Raw genomic sequence first — 21,617 nt, forward strand, 5'->3', positions numbered from 1 at the left:
TGCCAGGAAGTTTTATAGAACGCTAAAGTCAGACAAGCACTTAATAAATATTTGGAGAGGTTGCAAAACAATCAGCCGACCAGTTACATATAATTTTTTTTTGCAACTGGTTGGCTGACTTTTTCCAAGTTTACTTTTATACAATTGTTACTGTTACTGTCATACAAGTGGCTTCTCCAGCAAACTTCTAATAAGAAGTAGTAGGGATTTCCTAGAATTAGCTGACCAGCTATCATACCGAAATAAACACATTTTTCACAGACTTACGAATAATTTACATTACCAAAAATGATGTGATGAGAGCTACAAGACCAACTAAACCTCTTTCCAGGTTGGCCCTTCAGTTAAATAAACATGCTAATTACTAATGCCTAGTATGTCCTGTAACACACGCACATAAGTAGAATTAAGCACTATTCTAGTAAAATACAAATATCAATAAATAAAACATGGCTGCCAAGCAATGAATAGATAATATTCTAGACACGTAGCACACAGATATATTTTAGCATTAAGTGTTGTCTTTGGTACACAATCAACCAAGCCACACTACAAAGTAATGTGGTAAGCAGGAATCCAAATCCCATTTACAAACCCGATTCGCCACAAGTTGTGCATACGTATCGAGGAAATCGGCTAAACACAGCATGGCAGAAAAGTACAAATGAGTACCGTCGCTCACAATAGAATGTCGGAGGAACGACCACAGTCACCACCTACACCCAAAGGAACCAGCATGGACTGTGGCACACATCGGGCAAGAACAAAATTACTTCCCATTACAGAAAAGTGCTGACTAAAAAGTTCACAATACAGCTAAGTAACGGTTCTCTGAACAGCCTCGATTCGCCCAACGGTTGAGTAGCTGATGGTTAAACTACGAGCGGTATGATGGCAACTATAACACTCCACAGGCCAGCCCGCCGGCATCCATTTGCATCCGGTCCAACTGAGTACTCAGACGTCCTAGGTGAAACTGGGCCCCCAACTCTCCACAATGCTGCCCAGAGGTAACTTCCCTTCTGCTTGCTCTCTGCACCCCTGTACTCCCATCCGCCACTGCTCATGTGAACCCCCTTGTTGTTCGGCGTCCCCCAGTATCCAAGAAATGGGGCAGACACACACACACACAGGGCAGATACCATCGATAACTGAACTCAAAGAGTGTCACGCGTTCAATGCACAGATGGGCTAGGATTCTGTTATAGAAATTATTCTGAATAGTGTTGGATCAAGAAAACAGAAAAAAGGCAATGTAATGCTGTAAGGCCTTATCGATAGGGGAACGCAAAAGTGTCTCTGATGCAGCATTGTAAGCTATGATTTCACGAATACTGTCCATTTCCTGGCAAAATGAGGAAATTCTTTGGAGTAAATGTTCAACCCAGGCTGCACTGGTGAACATATTTTGACTGGCTTCTAAGGAGATGGTGAAACTGTTTCCATTTTGTTCATTATATGAAATTCCATCAAAATTGAAGGCAAGGTACTCGTCGTTGTTGTTGTTGTGGTCTTCAGTCCTGAGACTGGTTTGATGCAGCTCTCCATGCTATTCTATTCTGTGCAAGCTTCTTCATCTCCCAGTACCTACTGCAACCTACATCCTTCTGAATCTACTTAGTGTATTCATCTCTTGATCTCCCTCTACGATTTTTTCCCTCCACGTTGTCCCCCAATACTAAATTGGTGATACCTTGATGCCTCAGAACATGTCCTGCCAACCGATCCCTTCTTCTTGTCAAGTTGTGCCACAAACTTCTCTTCTCCCCAATCCTATTCAATACCTCCTTATTAGTTATGTGATCTACCCATCTAATATTCGGCATTCTTCTGTAGCACCACATTTCGAAAGCTTCTATTCTCTTCTTGTCCAAACTATTTATCGTCCCATGTTTCACTTCCATACATGGCTAGACTCCATACAAATAATTTCAGAAATGACTTCCTAACACTTAAATCTATACACAATGTTAACAAATTTCTCTTCTTCAGAAACGCTTTCCTTGCCATTGCCGGTCTACAATTTATATCCTCTCTACTTCACCGTCGTCAACTATTTTGCTCCCCAAAGAGCAAAACTCCTTTACTACTTTAAGTGTCTCATTTCCTAATCTAACTCCCTCACCATCACCCGACTTAATTCGACTACATTCCATTATCCTCGTTTTGCTTTTGTTGATGTACATCTTATATCCTCTTTTCAAGACAATTTCCATTCTGTTCAACTGCTCTTCAAAGTCCTTTGCTGTCTCTATCAGAATTACAATGTCATCAGCGAACCTCAAAGTATTGATTTTTCTTTTGTTTCCTTCACTGCATGCTCAATATACAGATTGAATAACATCGGGGAAGGGCTACAACCCTGTCTCACTCCCTTCTCAAACACTGCTTCCTTTTCATGTCCCTTCATTCTTATAACAGCCATCTGGTTCCTGTACAAATTGTATATAGCTTTTCGCTCCCTGTATTTTACCCATGCCACCATCAGAATTTGAAAGAGAGTATTCCAGTCAACATTGTCAAAAGCTTTCTCTAAGTCTACAAATGCTAGAAACGTAGGTTCGCCTTTCCTTAATCTAGCTTCTAAGATAAGTCTTAGGGTCAGTATTGCCTCACGTGTTCCAATATTTCTACGGAATCCCAACTGATCATCCCTGAGGTTGGCTTCTACCAGTTTTTCCATTCGTCTGTAAAGAATCCGAGTTAGTATTTTGCAGTAGTAACTTATTGAACTGATAGTTCGGTAATTTTCGTATCTGTCAACACCTGCTTACTTTGGGATTGGAATTATTATATTCTTCTTGAAGTCTGAGGGTATTTCGCCTGTCTCATACATCTTGTTCACCATATGGTAGAATTTTGTGAGGACTGTCTCTTCCAAGGATGTCAGTAGTTCTAATGGAATCTTATCTATTCCTGGGGCCCTGTTTCGACTCAGGTCTGTCAGTGCTCTGTCAAACTCTTCACGCAGTATCACATCTCCCATTTCAACTTCATCTACATCCTCTTCCATTTCCATAATATTGTTCTCGAGTACATCGACCTTGTATAAACCCTCTATATACTCCTTCCATCTTTCTGATTTCCCTTCTTTGCTTAGAACTGGGTTTCCATCAGAGCTCTTGATATTCGTACAAGTGGTTCTCTTTTCTCCAAACGTCTCTTTAATTTTCCTGTAGGCAGTATCTACCTTAACCTAGTGAGATAAACCTCTACATCCTTACATTTGTCCTCTAGCCATCCCTGCTTAGCCATTTTGCACTTCCTGTCGATCTCATTTTTGAGACGTTAGTATTCCTTTTTGCCTGCTTCATTTACTGCATTTTTATATTTTCTCCTTTCATCAATTAAATTCAGTATTTCTTGTGTTACCCAAGGATTTCTACTAGCCCTCGTCTTTTTACCTACTTGGCCCTCTGCTGCCTTCACTATTTCATCCCTCAAAGCTACCCATTCTTCTTCTACTGTATTTCTTTCCCCCATTCCTGGTATTTGTTCCCTTATGCCCCCCTGAAACTCTGTACAACCTTTGTTTGCTAGTTTATCCAGGTCTCATCTCCTTAAATTTCTTCAGTTTTAATCTACAGTTCATAACCAATAGATTATGGTCAGAGTCCACATCTGCCTCTGGAAATGACCTACAATTTAAAACCTGGTTCCTAAATCTCTGTCTTACCATTATATAATCTATCTGAAACCTGTCAGTATCTCCAGGCTTCTTCAATGTATACAACCTTCATTTATGATTCTTGAACCAAGTGTTAGCCATGATTAAGTCGTGCTCTGTGCAAAATTCTATCCGGCGGCTTCCTCTTCCATTCCTTAAACCCAATCCATATTCACCTACTACGTTTCCTTCTCTCCCTTTTCCTACTACCGAATTCCAGTCTCCCATGACTACTAAATTTTAGTATCCCTTCACTATACGAATAATTTCTTTTATTTCAACTTGCATTTCTTTAATTTCTTTGTCATCTGAAGAGCTAGTTGGCATATAAACTTGTACTACTGTAGTAGGCGTGGGCTTCGTGTCTATCTTGGCCACAATAATGCGTTCACTATGCTGTTTGTAGTAGCTTACCCGCACTCCTATTTTTTTATTCATAATCAGTCTCCAAATAGAGCTTCATTCTGTTCATTGAGAATCCAGAAAAGTGGTTGTGGAAGAGAAATCTTTCCAATTTGGAGTATTAGGATGCCAGTCGCCTGTTGCGGCATTGTCTTTACAACCAAAGAACGTCGGGAAAACCTTGGTTGTAGCTTTGGTATAGGACATACTTTTAATTTGTCGTCTGAGACAGCACATCATGTGTCCATTAGTACGAGTATCAGAGTAAGGTAGAACGAAACACACTATTTCTCCGCCAAAACCAAGTCCGAGATTACAAAGCCTGTGCTGTACCCATGATGCTAGGATAACAGTGAGAGAGCTATCAATGTTTCCTATTTGATAGACGGATCGCCGTCAATCGTGTTCTGAAAATGTGCAATAGAAAACTAAAAAACTGTTGGCATCTGTCCTAGTTCATTGGCCCATTCCCTTGTAATATGATGTTCTATCAGGGCAACGAAGAATGCTCTTTTCCATGCTGTTTATTAGCTAGTAGGTCAGTAGTATTGTTTTTGAGGCAATTTATCCATATGTGATCCACTTTTTCTCTATTACTTTCAGTTTTATCAGATATTGAGTTTTGGTTGAACTTAACAGTTAGCTAAACACGGCTAACGTAAATAAAAAGTAATTTAATTTTCAGTATAATCAAAGGTTTAATTGGTGTAGAAGCATGAAAACACTATCACGATCATAGTAGTTATGTGACCTACAAAATCACGATCATAGTAGTTATGTGACCTACAAATAGAGTTTACTCTCTGGTGAACTAGCTATTGGTGTATTTTGGAAAACGCTTACTTTATGTTCCACTGTGGTCACGCAAACTGTCAGAGAAGAATAGGAAAAGCGGTTGTTGAGAACGTGAATCTGGAGAATTTTAAAGCAGATCCACGTTTCGAAGTTTTTCATCATTTTAGCTATAACAGAAAAGAAATTGGGCTCTTTACGCTCCCTAAGGTCCTGGCGATAAATTCCTTTCAATGAAATCCAATCTGTCCACTCACTCACAGTTATTTTTGATTCAACATCTGAAACGAACTTCGTTTCTCGTATGTGAGGTGATAAAAGCCGAATCTCTTTCGTCGTAGATTATGACGTACAAGGAAACATCCCTTAGAGATACTTGAAACATTTTCTGTCATTGAGTAACATTTTCACAATGTCCTCAAACCTATCTTGATCTGTACAAACGGTACTGGAATTTTTTGAAATTCACTTCAAATACCACTAAGGCAGCTAAGGTTGAAGAGTATAAATGGCACTCGAAAAGCGAAACGTTTTCGTAAAATTGCTTCTCATGTACAGAATGGGAAAGAGATACTAACGCTCAATTGTTACCTTACTGTAGCATAAACCGTATAAACTAGTCTTAGGATAATTTTTAAATACTCCCTATTACTCCTTCTTCCATTCAACTCCAAGTCATCCATCAAATAACAATGTTCGTAGAAATCTTCAAAAATTTCTTGTCTCTTCTCCCACACACAGAGATGATTGTAACGGTTGTTATAAAGTTCTTATCTTCTAGTTTGAAATCAGTAAGTTCAACAACTGTTCCCCACGAGGACCGAAGTTCAAACCAAGTTATTTAGCCCAATTGGATAAACAGTTTTGTTTATAAAATGTCAAAAGTGGAGCAAAACATGTTATGAGCAGCCTTATACGCACTGGAATGGTTATTATGTTCTTATGTTTTACAGCAGGAAAATCTGGACCATTTGTCACTGGGTGAATGACAGACACAGTGTCAGCGTACTCTATTAGTTTTTTAATTTGTTTGTACTGCAATCACTTACATCGACACCGCAAAAGTAACAATCACAAGAGCGGTTTCTTGGACGAGCAAATGCGCAGACCTTGTTTTCCCTTTTACAGTTCTCTAGGATATTCAGCACATATTTGGTATATCTTACGTGGCACCCATAACCTATCTTAATCATCAAGTTCACTTTTAAAACACGAGATGTGTAATGTCTTTGTGAAATATCCGTCATTAATTCGATGACAATCACAGACGGCGCAAAAGTAAAAAAAGAAAGAAAAACTGACAAGAAACTTTCTATAACCACTATTAGAGATTATACTGAACACATAATTTAAAACGTCTTCACTTCTCTCGTCTATTCACTGATTCATATCTTTGTTATCCTGCCACTCTTGTTCGTAGCACGCGTTTCAAAAGCACTCTTCTCAGAGAAAACCGTAATTTACGTAGCTTGACATGTTAAAAGTCCATTAAAATTTATAACTGGTTCACCTACATAGCCTAATAGCTTTCAGCATTTTCTCTCTCTTTTTTCCTTTATTTTTCTTTTATTTCTCAGTATCCACCCATCCAGCAGTCATCTTTATGTACCTTGAATAAAACTCAATACAACCTCTGCTTGTGGATCCATCATGGACAGGGGCATCAGCTGGTTAAGTATTTGTCAATATGAATGAACTTCTCCAACAGCCATGTAACTAAAATATTACTTTATTTTATTTTGACGACAACCAATTTCGGCTTTCCAGTATGCCATCTTCAGACCCAAATACATTTCTCAAAATATACGCTAATGCCATATATCCCTGGATTCAATGAATTCATACCTTTCCACAAGTGCTTCATTCGAAGACTTGATAGCAACACGCGATTACGCTTTTCCGGCTATCCATATAACATATAACAGAGCTGAATCAAAAACCTTCTCAAAATCTATTAACCCTGGATTAAATGGTTGTTTGTAATCATTACTCCTATCAATATACATGACACTGATTAGACCACTGATGACGTAAGCAGCTCTCGTCTGCGGATATGCAGCTCCTATGCGTCTGCGCCTCCAGCAGATCATACGGAACAAAGTGCTACGAATCATTAGTAACGCTCCACGCTGTACATCCCCCGTGGATCTTCACAATGAATACCGTCTTGAAACCCACAAGGAAGTATTCAGAAAACACGCAGCACGACTATACAGGAACTCGAGACACTCGAACAATCCTTTCATTCCAGAATGAAATTTTCACTCCGCAGCCGAGTGTGCGCTGATATGAAACTTCCTGGAAGATTAAAACTGTGTGCCGGCACACAGTTTTAATCTGCCAGGAAGATTCAATCCTTTCATTCTTACTCTGGGAAACCGTGATGACTACAATAAGTGGAAGCATAAGCGGCCAAGGACACTACTAGCTAGGGTATAACCACCTATGGTAAACTAACATACGCTAACAAGCGACAAACGTCGGCAAGCCCCTGCATATCAGCAACGTTGATTGGATGTGCCAGCTGCTATTAATGCCGACCCACAGCTACAGCAGGGAAACCGACGAGCTATCACACTGACGCACAGACAAATCGCCAACATCACCCTACACTGTGTATATGATATATTGCCTATCGGGCACAAAACGATGATGAACCTAACTTTTACTGGTATGCTGACGCTGAACGAGAGCTCAACACCGGCACCCAGCAGCAGCCGCCGAACAACACCACCGCACAACGTCAGAGGTACCGACATGAGTGATACCCACTACTAACAAAGCCTACCCTTGAGCTACCTATCGCAGGCAGCAAGACATCCGCGACTGCTCTTACCACACGACCTAACTATCGCGGAGGTTTTCTTCCCTTGGCTCTTGCCTTGGCACTTTTGTCCCTCTGCACTTCAAACCGCTAACCTTCGTTCGACTTTCGACCCAATCTATCTCCAGATGAGCGCGTATTAATGGTTAACCTTCACCAGACGTACGCAAACATCGCAGCACCCACATCCTGCGACATCTTACTTTAGTGAAAACTAACCCTTATGTAGAGATGGCAGTAGACATTTTGAGCTGACCATCATACCGGTGTGGGCGTGGAGGGGCTCCACCTGTAGTTTAATTCTCGACAAGTAAGTCATTCACTGTGCTATACCCATTTGTAAGGCAGAAAATGCTTCAAAGACTTTTCTCTTTTATTTGTTTCATTCTGCTGTTCAGATACACGCTGTTGAATCTGACAAATTCAGACCCGATGTATTTACTTAATACGTGGAGTATAAGTTTAGTGTTTATGTAGTACACGAATTCATGGGAATGTACAGTTTCCAGTGGACTTGAATGTTTATATAGTTCTGAATCGATGGAGTATTTGGCTGTTGACGATGTTTGGCATCAGACGCGCTTATTGCTAATTGCTGCTACTGGAGATGTGTAAACAAACGCTCTCTATCAGGCAGCTAATTACTGTATTTTGTGATTCCGCTGGGAACACTCTTGCGACTGTACTTCTCAGTGTGTGTCTAGTTGCTGCGCCACATTTCAAAAGTTGTTTATTTTTGCCGAAAGTGATACATTACAAGTAGTGTAATGGCAAAGCAACAAGCTCCTTTGCAGCAATCATTAATAGTCCATTAAAAAAAAAAAGGTTCATATAGCTCTGAGCACTATGGGGCTTAACATCTGAGGTCATCAGTCCCCTAGAACTTACAACTGCTTAAACCTAACTAACCTAAGGACATCGCACACATCCACTCCCGAGGCAGGATTTGAACCTGCAACCGGTGCGGTCGCGCTGTTACAAACAGAAGCGCCTAGAACCTCTCGGCCACACCTGCCGGCTGTTCCATTTACACACCAGATTTCAGAATGCACTTATCGATACTACGATCGATCTCAGTTCAGCACAATGCATCAACTGCTGATGAAGTTGAGGAGGATGATCACACAAAAGTGCGGATCGACGTGTTTAAACAATACAGACACTCTTCATTAATACTCACTACATGTACTATCTCTCTTCTTTTCATGTGACAGAGACAACCAACTTTGACGTATTAATAGTATAGCTCTTCCCAAAAGCAGTATGTAGAAGTGTTGACTTCATATTTCAATACTTTTATAATATTTTTCGGTTTTACTTTGTGATTTATTGCCAGATAATGGTACGCATGCTGCTCATGAAGACCAGAAAATATCTGGTTAATACGCATCCAGCCTGCCTCATTCTAGATATTACTTTCTAACACGTGTGCGTGAAGTAGAAGGCATTTAGACCAAGAATATAGACAACATTAAACACATTTTTAAATAAAGACCAACGTAAAAACCCGAGATAGGAAGATATGATCACTTTGATCTTTGAACACTGGTCATACAATTTACTCTTCGAATATGTGTAGGGAAATGTCATCCATCAAAAGAGGGGGAAACTTCATTCCATTCCATATTGTGTTTCTTTATTATAAGGTTGTCACCAGAACTACTATTTTGACGTGCAGTATGGATAATCACCACCCTACACCCTACAATATTGATGTGCCGTTAAAAACTTATTACAACACCTAGTAAAACGCACTGTCAAATACAGAAGCGCTGCATCCATAGCAGGTCTACAATAATTGTTATCAGCAATTATCCTTCAAAATTGTTCTCCATCACCGACTCTCATACCCAGTTTAATGATAGTTAATATGAAGATTTTAAGAATAGTGATTGGATGTAATGATTCTTACAGGTTACTACTAAACCGACATTTACCTCCCGACAACAATCCAGTGAATGTAGTATTTGTTGCGTCAGCTAGGGAAAAGCTGAGATGCAAGATAAAGTCAACGCAACATCGTGTTGTTGTGGTCTTTATTCTACAGACTGGTTTGATGCAGCTCTCCATGCTACTCTACCCTGTGCAAGCTTCTTCATCTCCCACTACCTACTGAACCCTACATCCTTCTGAATTTGTTGTTGTTGTGGTCTTCAGTCCTGAGACTGGTTTGATGCAACTCTCCATGCTACTCTACCCTGTGCAAGCTTCTTCATCTCCCACTACCTACTGAACCCTACATCCTTCTGAATTTGTTGTTGTTGTGGTCTTCAGTCCTGAGACTGGTTTGATGCAGCTCTCCATGCTACTCTACCCTGTGCAAGCTTCTTCATCTCCCACTACCTACTGAACCCTACATCCTTCTGAATTTGTTGTTGTTGTGGTCTTCAGTCCTGAGACTGGTTTGATGCAGCTCTCCATGCTACTCTATCCTGTGCAAGCTTCTTCATCTCCCAGTACCTACTGCAACCTACATCCTTCTGATTCTGCTTAGTGTATTCCTCTCTTGGTCTCCCTCTACGATTTTTACCCTCCACGCTACCCTCCAATGCTAAATTTGTGATCCCTTGATGCCTCAAAACATGTCCTACCAACCGATCCCTTCTTCTAGTCAAGTTGTGCCACAAACTTCTCTTCTCCCCAATCCTATTCAATACCTCCTCATTAGTTACGTGATCTACCAACCTTATCTTCAGCATTCTTCTGTAGCACCACATTTCAAAAGCTTCTATTCTCTTCTTGTCCATACTAGTTATCGTCCATGTTTCACTTCCATACATGGCTACACTCCATACAAATACTTTCAGAAACGACTTCCTGACACTTAAATCTATACTCGATGTCAACAAGTTTCGCTTCTTCAGAAACGATTTCCTTGCCATTGCCAGTCTACATTTATTATCCTCTCTACTACGACCATCATCAGTTATTTTACTCCCTAAACAGCAAAACTCCTTTACTACTTTAAGTGTGTCATTTCCTAATCTAATTCCCTCAGCATAACCCGATTTAATTTTACTACATTCGATTATCATCGTTTTGCTTTTGTTGATGTTCATCTTATATCCTCCTTTCAAGACACTGTCCATTCCGTTCAACTGCTCTTCCAAGTCCTTTGCTGTCTCCGACAGAATTACAAACTCATCGGCGAACCTCAAAGTTTTTACTTCATCTCCATGAATTTTAATACCTACTCCGAATTTTTCGTTTGTTTCCTTTACTGCTTGCTCAATATACAGATTGAATAACATCGGGGAGAGGCTACAACCCTGTCTCACTCCCTTCCCAACCACTGATTCTCTTTCATGTCCCTCGACTCTTATAACTGCCATCTGGTTTCTGTACAAATTGTAAATAGCCTGTCGCTCCCTGTATTTTATCCCTGCCACCTTTAGAATGTGAAAGAGAGTATTCCAGTCAACACTGTCAAAAGCTTTCTCTAAGTCTACAAATGCTAGAAACGTAGGTTTGCCTTTTCTTAATCTTTCTTCTAAGATAAGTCGTAAGGTTAGTATTGCCTCACGTGTTCCAACATTTCTACGGAATCCAAACTGATCTTCCCCGAGGTCCACTTCTACCAGTTTTTCCATTCGTCTGTAAACAATTCGCGTTAGTATTTTGCAGCTGTGACTTATTAAACTGATAGTTCGGTAATTTTCACATCTGTCAACACCTGCTTTCTTTGGGATTGGAATTATTCCAATAATTCCAATCCTTCTGAATATGCTTAATGTATTCATCTCTTGGTCTCCCTCTACGATTTTTACCCTCCACGCTGCCCTCCAATACTGAATTGGTGATCCCTTGATGCCTCAGAACATGTCCTACCAACCGATCCCTTCTTTTAGTCAAGTTGTGCCACAAACTCCTCTTCTCCCCAATCCGATTCAATACTTCCTCATTAGGTATGTGATCTACCCATCTAATCTTCAGCATTCTTCTGTAGCACCACATTTCAAAAGCTTCTATTCTCTTCTTGTCCAAACTATTTATCGTCCATGTTTCACTTCCATACATGGCTACACTCCATACAAATATTTTCAGAAACGACTTCCTGACACTTAAATCTACACTCGATGTCAACAAATTTCTCGTCTTCAGGAACACTTTCCTTGCTATTGCCAGTCTACATTTTCTATCCCCTCTACTTCTACCACCATCAGTTATTTTGCTTCCCAAATAGCAAAACTCATCAACTACTTTAAGTGTCTCAATTCTGAATCTAATTCCCTCAGCATCAACCTACTTTAAGTGTCTCATTTCCTAATCTAACTCCCTCACCATCACCCGACTTAATTCGACTACATTCCATTATCCACGTTTTGTTTCTGTTGATGTTTATCTTATATCCTCCTTTCAAGATCCTGTCCATTATGTTTAATTCCTACTCCCAATTTTTTCTTTTGTTTCCTTTACTGCTTGCTCAGTATACACATTGAATAACATCGGGGATAGGCTACAATTCTTTCTCACTCCCTTCCCAACCACTGCTTCCCTTTTATGCCGCTCGACTACATCATTGTATAACCCACTAAGTTACTGAAAAATGGATTCTACATATGTATTTAATACTGTAACACTCTTGGTAGGTACTTTATAATGCGAAACGACGATCGTAGGTATTAGAAAAATTAAATTCAATCACTAACTCGTTCGCTGTTTCTAAGTATGTTGTTGTTGTGGTGCGAAGACTCGTTTGGTGCAGCTGTCTTCATCATCTCCGAATAATTGTTGTAACCTATTTGAATCAACTTACTGTCATCATGCCTTGGTCTCGCTCCCCAGTTTATATACACCCCTCCACACACACACACACACACACACACACACACACACATATATATATATATATACATATATATATATATATATATATATATATATATATATATATATATATATATATATATACGTATGTTTTATCTCATCTCTGATGCCTCAGGACAAGACGTTGCGATCAATCTATCACTTCGTTTATTCAAGTCGTAGAAAGATTTGTTTTCCCTCTTTCTGATATCCTCAGCAGTTCGCGCCCGGAGACCCGAATGTTACCTACGAACCAATTTGCCCATGATGATGCCGTCATTATTGAACCATACAGTAGAGCAGTATGCCTCGGGAGAAGTAGCAGCAGTAATTTCCTTTTGATTTCAGCCGTTGTCAATACCAGCACAGCAAGACCCTCTTGGGTAGAATTACAATGACAGATTAGTCTTCCAGACTGTTGTCATTGCAACTACTGTAAAGGTTGCTGCCCTCCTCAGTAAACACACTCTCCATATATACTCTTCCGCTGTCGTTTGACATACGATGTGTCTATTTGTATTGAGAAATGATAGTTGGGTTGAAGTGTTTGCAATCTTAAGAGGGATGACAATGTTTTCAATATCAGCTCATTAGAATGACCTGTCAAGCAACACAGCATGATCAACAAATGCGTCAGTCGTCTATACTGTGCATCCAAAGTAGAATATGTGTATCTTGCCGCGTGTTCCCTTTTGCAATAGATCAATTTAAAAGCTGTTATTTGTGTCCCAGTCGATTTCACTTGTCCATGATCGATTGCAGCGACATCGCTGGTAGGAGACAACCTGGTTATACTCCGTGCATTGGTTCCCGTTCTCGCATGGGACTGTATTTGCAAGCGTCCAGGGGCTGGTATGACCACTCGTGTCCAGGCGACGGAATTGTGTATTTTCTGGCTGCAGTTCTGTAATGGTGGTACATGAAATTTTCTATTAAAATTATCAGAAAGGACTTTTTCTGGTTTGCATTTCTTCAATATAATTGGAATAATTCATCAATGATCAGAAGTTTGATTAATGATAGTGCCGGCCGAGGTGGCCGAGCGGTACTAGGCGCTACTGTCTGGAGCCGCACGACCGCTACGGGGATGATGTGTGTTACGTCCTTCGGTTAGTTATGTTTAAGTACTAAGTTCTGGGCGACTTATGACCTCAGATGTTAAATCCCATAGTGCTCGGAGCCATTTGAACCATTAATGATAGTACATAATTCTTAGAACGTTTTTATGTGTTTCCTAGACGCTAATATAAAGTATTACTTAAAAGATGATTAATGCTTATCTCAAAAGTTGGTCTGTGGATGTTTCTTGATATTAAAAATTCTGTGTAACGGCTTGAATTTCTAGCAGCAATTTCATATTACTGACAGACGTCCTATGAAAGTTGTTTAATTTTAAGATTTCTTACGTGATTTGATGTAGAAGCTGTTAAACGAACTTGTTATTTTTATTAATAAAAGAGGAAAAGGTAGCCGTAGGCTAATAGTTTCCTATGACTTTTTATTGTCTTTCATATTATTGTTAATATTATTACGAACTGTGCATTGTGTTTCTTCTAAATGAATGTTTATACTGCGCTAAAGTTGTGTTAATAAGTCTAATATTTCGAGAGAAAGATCGGCAGCATTCACCAGAAGTATCCTGATTTCTGACCAACTTGCTCAAGTGACCTAAAGCTTTTAACAGAATGTCCGTTTCAGCTGTACTCAAGTAATATACTGCGATACTAAGCTAAAACAACATTTAAGATAAACTACGCATAATCAAAACGTCTTCGGTCCCGGGTTCGATCCCCGCCGCTGACTAAATTTTGATAAATAATCAGCATTGGCGGCCGCAGACTTCCGGCATAAGAAGCCAGCCTCATTCTGCCAACGGCCTTGTCAAAGAGGGCGGTGGAGCGGATAGAGGTTCAGGGTACTCTCTTGTCCTAGGGGTGGGAAATTGCCCCTAAAGGCGGAAGAATCAGCAATGATCAACGACATGAGGATGCAGAAGGCAATGGAAACCACTGCATTAAAGACACGTAATGCGTATCCACAGGACATGTGGCCTGTAATTGAAGAAGTGTCATGATGATCTCTCCTTTGGCAAAAGATTCCGAAATAGACTCTCATTCGGATCTCCGGGAGGGGACTGCCAAGGGGGAGGTTACCATGAGAAAAAGATTGAATAATCAACGAAAGGATAACGTTCTACGAGTCGGGGCGTGGAATGTCAGAAGCTTGAACGTGGTAGGGAAACTAGAAAATCTGAAAAGGGAAATGCAAAGGCTCAATCTAGATATAGTAGGGGTCAGTGTAGTGAAGTGGAAGGAAGACAAGGATTTCTGGTCTGATGAGTATCGGGTAATATCAACAGCAGCAGGATTCTTTATGAATAGGAAGGTAGGGCAGAGGGTGTATTACTGTGAACAGTTCAATGGCCGGGTTGTTCTAATCAGAATCGACAGCAGACCAACACCGACAACGATAGTTCAGGTATACATGCCGACGTCGCAAGCTGAAGATGAACAGATAGAGAAAGTGTATGAGGATATTGAAAGTTTAATGCAGTATGTAAAGGGGGACGAAAATCTAATACTCATGGGCGACTGGAATGCAGTTGTAGGGGAAGGAGTAGAAGAAAAGGTTACAGGAGAATATGGGCTTGGGACAAGGAATGAAAGAGGAGAAAGACTAATTGAGTTCTGTAACAAGTTTCAGCTAGTAATAGCGAACACCCTGTTCAAGAAACACAAGAGGAGAAAGTATACTTGGAAAAGGCCGGGAGATATGGGAAGATTTCAATTAGATTACATCATGGTCAGACAGAGATTCCGAAATCAGATACTGGATTGTAAGGCGTATCCAGGAGCAGATATAGACTCAGATCACAATATAGTAGTGATGAAGAGTAGGCTGAAGTTCAAGACATTAGTCAGGAAGAATCAATACGCAAAGAAGTGGGATACGAAAGTACTAAGGAATGACGAAATACGTTTGAAGTTCTCTAACGCTATAGAAACAACATTAAGGAATAGCGCAGTAGGCAGGACAGTTGAAGAGGAATGGACACCTCTAAAAAGGGCCATCACAGAAGTTGGGAAGGAAAACATAGGTACAAAGAAGGTAGCTGCGAAGAAACCATGGGTAACAGAAGAAATACTTCAGTTGATTGATGAAATGAGGAAGCTAAGACGAAATGGCTGCAGGAAAAATGTGAAGACATCGAAAAAGTTATGATTGTCGGAAGGACAGACTCAGCATACAGGAAAGTCAAAACAACCTTTGGTGACATTAAAAGCAACGGTGATAACACTAAGAGTGCAACGGGAATTCCACTGTTAAATGCAGAGGAGAGAGCAGATAGGAGGAAAGAATACATTGAAAGCCTCTATGAGGGTGAAGATTTGTCTGATGTGATAGAAGAAGAAACAGGGGTCGATTTAGAAGAGATAGGGGATCCAGTATTAGAATCGGAATTTAAAAGAGCTTTGGAAGACTTACGGTCAAATAAGGTGAAGGGATAGATAACATTCCATCAGAATTTCTAAAATCATTGGGAGAAGTGGCAACAAAACGACTATTCACGTTGGTGTGTAGAATATATGAGTCTGGCGACATAATATCTGACTTTCGGAAAAGCATCATCCACACAATTCCGAAGATGGCAAGAGCTGACATGTGCGAGAATTATCGCACAATCAGCTTACCAGCTCATGCATCGAAGCTGCTTACAAGAATAATATACAGAAGAATGAAAAAGAAAAATGAGAATGCGCTAGGTTACGATCAGTTTGGCTTTAGGAAAAGTAAAAGGACGAGAGAGGCAATTCTGACATTACGGCTAATAATGGAAGCAAGGCGAGAGAAAAATCAAGACACTTTCATAGGATTTGTCGACCTGGAAAAAGCGTTCGACAATATAAAATGGTGCAAGCTGTTCGAGATTCTGAAAAGTAGGGTTACAACAACCAAGAGGGAATAATAAGACTGGACGATCAAGAACGATGTGCTCGTATTAAGAAGGGTGTAAGACAAGGCTGTAGCCTTTCGCCCCTACTCTTCAATCTGTACATCGAGGAAGCAATGATGGAAATAAAAGAAAGGTTCAGGAGTGGAATTAAAATACAAGGTGAAAGGATATCAATGATACGATTCGCTGATGACATTGCTATCCTGAGTGAAAGTGAATAAGAATTAAATGATCTGCTAAACGGAATGAACAGTCTAATGAGTACACGGTATGGTTTGAGACTAAATCGGAGGAAGACGAAGGTAATGAGAAGTAGTAGAAATGAGAACAGCGAGAAACTTAACATCAGGATTGATGGTCACGAAGTCAATGAAGTTAAGGAGTTCTGCTACCTAGCTAGTAAAATAACCAATGACGGACGGAGCAAGGAGGACATCAAAAGCAGACTCGCTATGGCAAAAGAGGCTTTTCTGGCCAAGAGAAGTCTACTAATATCAAATACCGACGTTAATTTTAGGAAGAAATTTCTGAGGATGTACGTCTGGAGTTCAGCATTGTATGGTAGTGAAACATGGACTGTGGGAAAACCGGAACAGAAGAGAATCGAAGCATTTGAGATGTGGTGCTATAGACGAATGTTGAAAATTAGGTGGGCTGATAAGGTAAGGAATGAGGAGGTTCTACGCAGAATCGGAGAGGAAAGGAATATGTGGAAACGTAAGGAGAAGGGACAGGATGATAGGACATCTGCTAAGACATGAGGGAATGACTTCCATGGTACTAGAGGGAGCTGTAGAGGGCAAAAACTGTAGAGGAAAACAGAGATTGGAATACGTCAAAAAATAATTGAGGACGTAGGTTGCAAGTGCTACTGTGAGGTGTAAAGGTTAGCACAGGAAAGGAATTCGTGGCGGGCCGCATCAAACCAGTCAGTAGACTGATGACCAAATAAATAAATAAATAAATAAATAAAACGCAAGGAAAAGGTACTGAAGTTAACAGGATACAGATTCATAGAAAATTCTCACCAGACGACAAAAATGGTTCAAATGGCTCTGAGCGCTATGGGACTTAACTGCTGTGGTCATCAGTCCCTAGAGCTTAGAACTACTTAAACCTAACTAATCCAAGGACATCACACACATACATGTCTGAGGCAGGATTCGAACCTGCGGCCGTAGCGGTCATGCGGTTCCAGATTGCAGCGCCTAGAACCGCACGGCCACTCCGGCCGGCTCACCAGACGACACACTTTAGCCTTCTGCTCTAGGAAAGGGAGCCATTGTGCAACGAGCCGGTAGCCAGCTTGCGCCCCTAGGTTTCACCGCTCAGGGACCAAGCAAAAGAGTGCGATTAATACTTCGCTGAGTGAGGAAGAGCGTACTGTAATCAAGTTTCTAACTACAAATCAAAATCCGTAGATTAATGAGAGCTGTGACTGGTTATGATTGTACCCACAACAGTAATGAACGACTTTGGGTTGTTCGTGCTTGTAATGAAGGAAATGTTGGTGCCAACTTCGTGTCTCATACAGCTCGGAGTCGACAACCGAGTGTGGTAATCGAAGTGAGTGAGATTAATGAACTCATAAGAGGAAATCGTTGAATGAAACAGACAGAGCTTCATATAAGTGTGGTCTCTGACGAGAGTGCGTACAGGCCGTCTGTGCAGAACTGCGGTACAGATTACTGTACGCACGGTGGGAGCCTCGATCTCTCACCATCGGCATGGGAGAAAAATAAAGGATTGGCCATCAGTCAGCAATTTCGTTTGCCTTTTGAGCGTGAAGGTGATGGGTTCCATAACAAAGTCGTGACAGATGATGAAACCTGAGTTCACCATTTTGACCCGTGAAACAAGTGAGTGACAATGCAGTTCCAGCATTAAGTGTCATCGACGACAGAACAGTTCAGACTCATGCCATCAGCTGGCAACGTCATGCTCGTAGCGTTCTGGGATGTCCAAGGTGTGGTGCATTTCGAACTCATGCATAAAGGCACAGCCATGACCTCGGAAAGGTACTGAGAGACCTTCAGAAAACTAAACGCACGAATTCGAAGACTTAGTTCACACATTGACCACCCTATACTTCAGCACGTCGACGCCAGCCCACACACAAGCGCTGTGAAATCTGTAAAAGTCCGTCACTTTGGATTTATAATCGTGCTCCATACAGTCCCGAATTCGCCCCATCCGATTTTCATCCGTTTTCAAACATTAAAGAACTCCTTCGAGGGCTCACTTTGATAGTAATGAATCGGTAGAAGCAAAGGTAAGGTTGTGGCTCTGAGAATAAAGTCAACCATTCTCCAGCGACAAACTGATCTCTTGTAAGGAGGAATATGTTCGTCGCCAGGTTAATGTGTTGAGAAATAAATGTGAAGACAGGAAGAAAAAGATGTAGAATGGTAATAAAGCCTGATTTACTTAAAAAGCTTCTAGAGTTTTAACATAAAAAATCGGAGGCCTTTCTTTCCAGCACTTTCCAGACAACTTTCAGTGAAAGTGAAGGTAAAGGGAGTAAAATTAAGGGTGTTTTCAGAATTTCGCTATTAAACGCAGAAGAAAGTGGGAATAGGTGAACAAGTACTTTGAAGGCCTCTATGAAACTGAGGACTTGTAAGATGATTTGATATTAGAAAAAACAGGAGTCGATAATGAAGACGTAGAGGATCCAGAATTAAAGTCAAAATTAAAAAAAAAGCTAAGGAAGACTTATGTTAAAATAAAGCTGAAGGGACAGATAACATTCCATCAGACTTTTAAAATGTTATTGGGTGAAATGGTAACCAAACGACTAATCATATTAGTGTGTAGAGTGTAGAAGACTGGCGACGTATCATCAGACTTTCGGAATAATAATATCCACGCAGATCCGAAATAACAGTGGATGATAGTTGCAAAAACTGTCGCACAATCAGCTTAACATCTCGCGTATCCAAGGTCTGATAAGAATAATGTACAGATGAAGGGTAAAGATAATTGGGGATCTGATAGATGACAATCGGTTTGGCTTTTTGAAAGGCAAAGATACCAAAGAGACAGCTCTGACTCTGCGCTTGGTAACAGATGCAAGACAGAAGAAAAATCCAGATATCTTCATAACATTTGTCGATCTACAGAAAGGGCTCGACGATATGAGATGGTGCAACATGTTCGAAATTCTGAGAAAAATAGTGGTAAGCTTCATGGAAAGATGAATGATGTACAATTTGCGCAAATACCAATCGGGAACAAGAGGACTAGAAGACCAAGAACAAATTTGTTCGATTAAAAAATGTGTAAAACAGGGATGCCGTCTTCCGACCATAATCTCCGTTTATACGTTGAAGAAACAATGACGAAAATAAAAGAATGGTTCAACAGCGGGATTAAAATTCAGGGTGAAAGGATATCAATGATAATATTCGCTGTTTACATTGCTACCATCAGTGGAACTGAATTAAAGGATATGTTGAGTGGAATGAATAGTCTAATGAGAGTAGAATATGGCTTGAGAGTGAACGGCAATAAGACAAACGCAAAACTGGTGTTTACGAAGTAAGTAATAGTTCTACCTTGCAAGCAAAATAACCCATGGCAGGTGAAGTACGGAGGACATAACATGCAGATTAGGACAGACAAAGTCTACTGCAATCAAACTTTGGACTGTAAGTGAGGAAGGAATTTATGAGTATGTATGTTTGGAGAACAGCTTTGTATGTTAGATGATTCACACAGTAGATTAACTGGAACAGTTTTTTAGTAAAGAAAAGGTAGGTCATTTACTGGTAGCGATGTAATTTGGAAGGTTTACTTGTAACGGAGTACGGTATGTTTTTCCTGTACTGTACTTTGCAGTTAACGAGCGAGGATCATGAGAACGATAAATAAAAAATGAATCTAACGTCGATGTTAGCACACAGCTGTTTTCAAAATGCAAAAAAAAAAAAAAAAAAAAATACTGCTTGCTACACGTTAGTCTCGAACCCATAGCCCCATGCATTAAAGTCGCGCACGTGGTATCGTAGCCACATCAATGTGAATACTTCACTTGGGTTAGGATGATCTGGTGCGATAGACCAATATTCTCCACAGATGCGCGTGTGGTGAGGTACTTCATCTGGAGATGTCACATGTTCAACATTTGTCATCCACTTTTGATGTACTGCCCGACATTTGCGGCCCCCTGTTTGCCTTAAATGTAGTTATTTCTCTGTTTCAATTTCCTATGGATATTAATAGGCTCTACAATGGTTTTCCAACAATGTGATATCCCACCACTCCGCACCATCAGCTGTTTCTGATAGTCGGTGCTCTGCTGTATAAATAAAACACCCTGAAATTATTTGCGTTGTTGCTCTCCCTTCTCAAAATATATGTATAAAAAAAATTAAGACAGGCAGTACAGAAATCGGCAAATAAGTTTTCGCGAATTCGGGAAGAGAGTAACAATGAAAAAAGATTTAAAAATGAGAAATATTTTGGTGAGCTTATGAATGCACCGTATGGAGTAAGTAGAAGGAAAATAAAGGAGTGACTCTCTTAAGACATGTAACATTCAAGAACAAAAAACTTTCATGGTTTTTGCAAAGAAAGTACAACAGAATTCAGTAAGGAAGTTAGAGATTTCAAACGATCGTTTCAGCTGCGGAGTATAGGGAAGATACTCAAATCACGCTTTATCGTTTAGTGTTTCATAAACAAAAATGTTTGGGACGTTAATTCCAGACGTAAGTTCTTTGATTTTTACGCTTGAGGAATGAGTTAAGAAAACTCCTTCAGTCACAACTTTTCGTGTTTCATCAAGTACACGATGCATTTCGGACCCTGTGGGTGCATCATCAGGTGTAATTTGTCTTAATACAAGCTTTACTTTTTTCTCTATGTATGAAGACACATTACACCTGATGATGGACCCACAGGGTCCGAAATGCATCGTGTACTTAATAAAGGAGGAAAACTTGTGACTGAAGGCGTTTCTTAATTCATACCTCCAGTGTACTGAATACAGTCACGTTGGAAGCTGCGAAATATGGATAAAATTTAAAAACATTAAATAAAAAGTTCTCTGATTTGTAGTTCTGATATAAACACGACGGGTTGCTGACGTGGCAACATACATGTAAAGATGATCCAGGGAGATCGAAACTAATAATAATGTGTAAAACATGTGCAGATGACGGGAGACT

Source organism: Schistocerca serialis, chromosome 9 (assembly GCF_023864345.2).
Source record: "Schistocerca serialis cubense isolate TAMUIC-IGC-003099 chromosome 9, iqSchSeri2.2, whole genome shotgun sequence".
Taxonomy (NCBI): Eukaryota; Metazoa; Arthropoda; class Insecta; order Orthoptera; family Acrididae; genus Schistocerca; species Schistocerca serialis.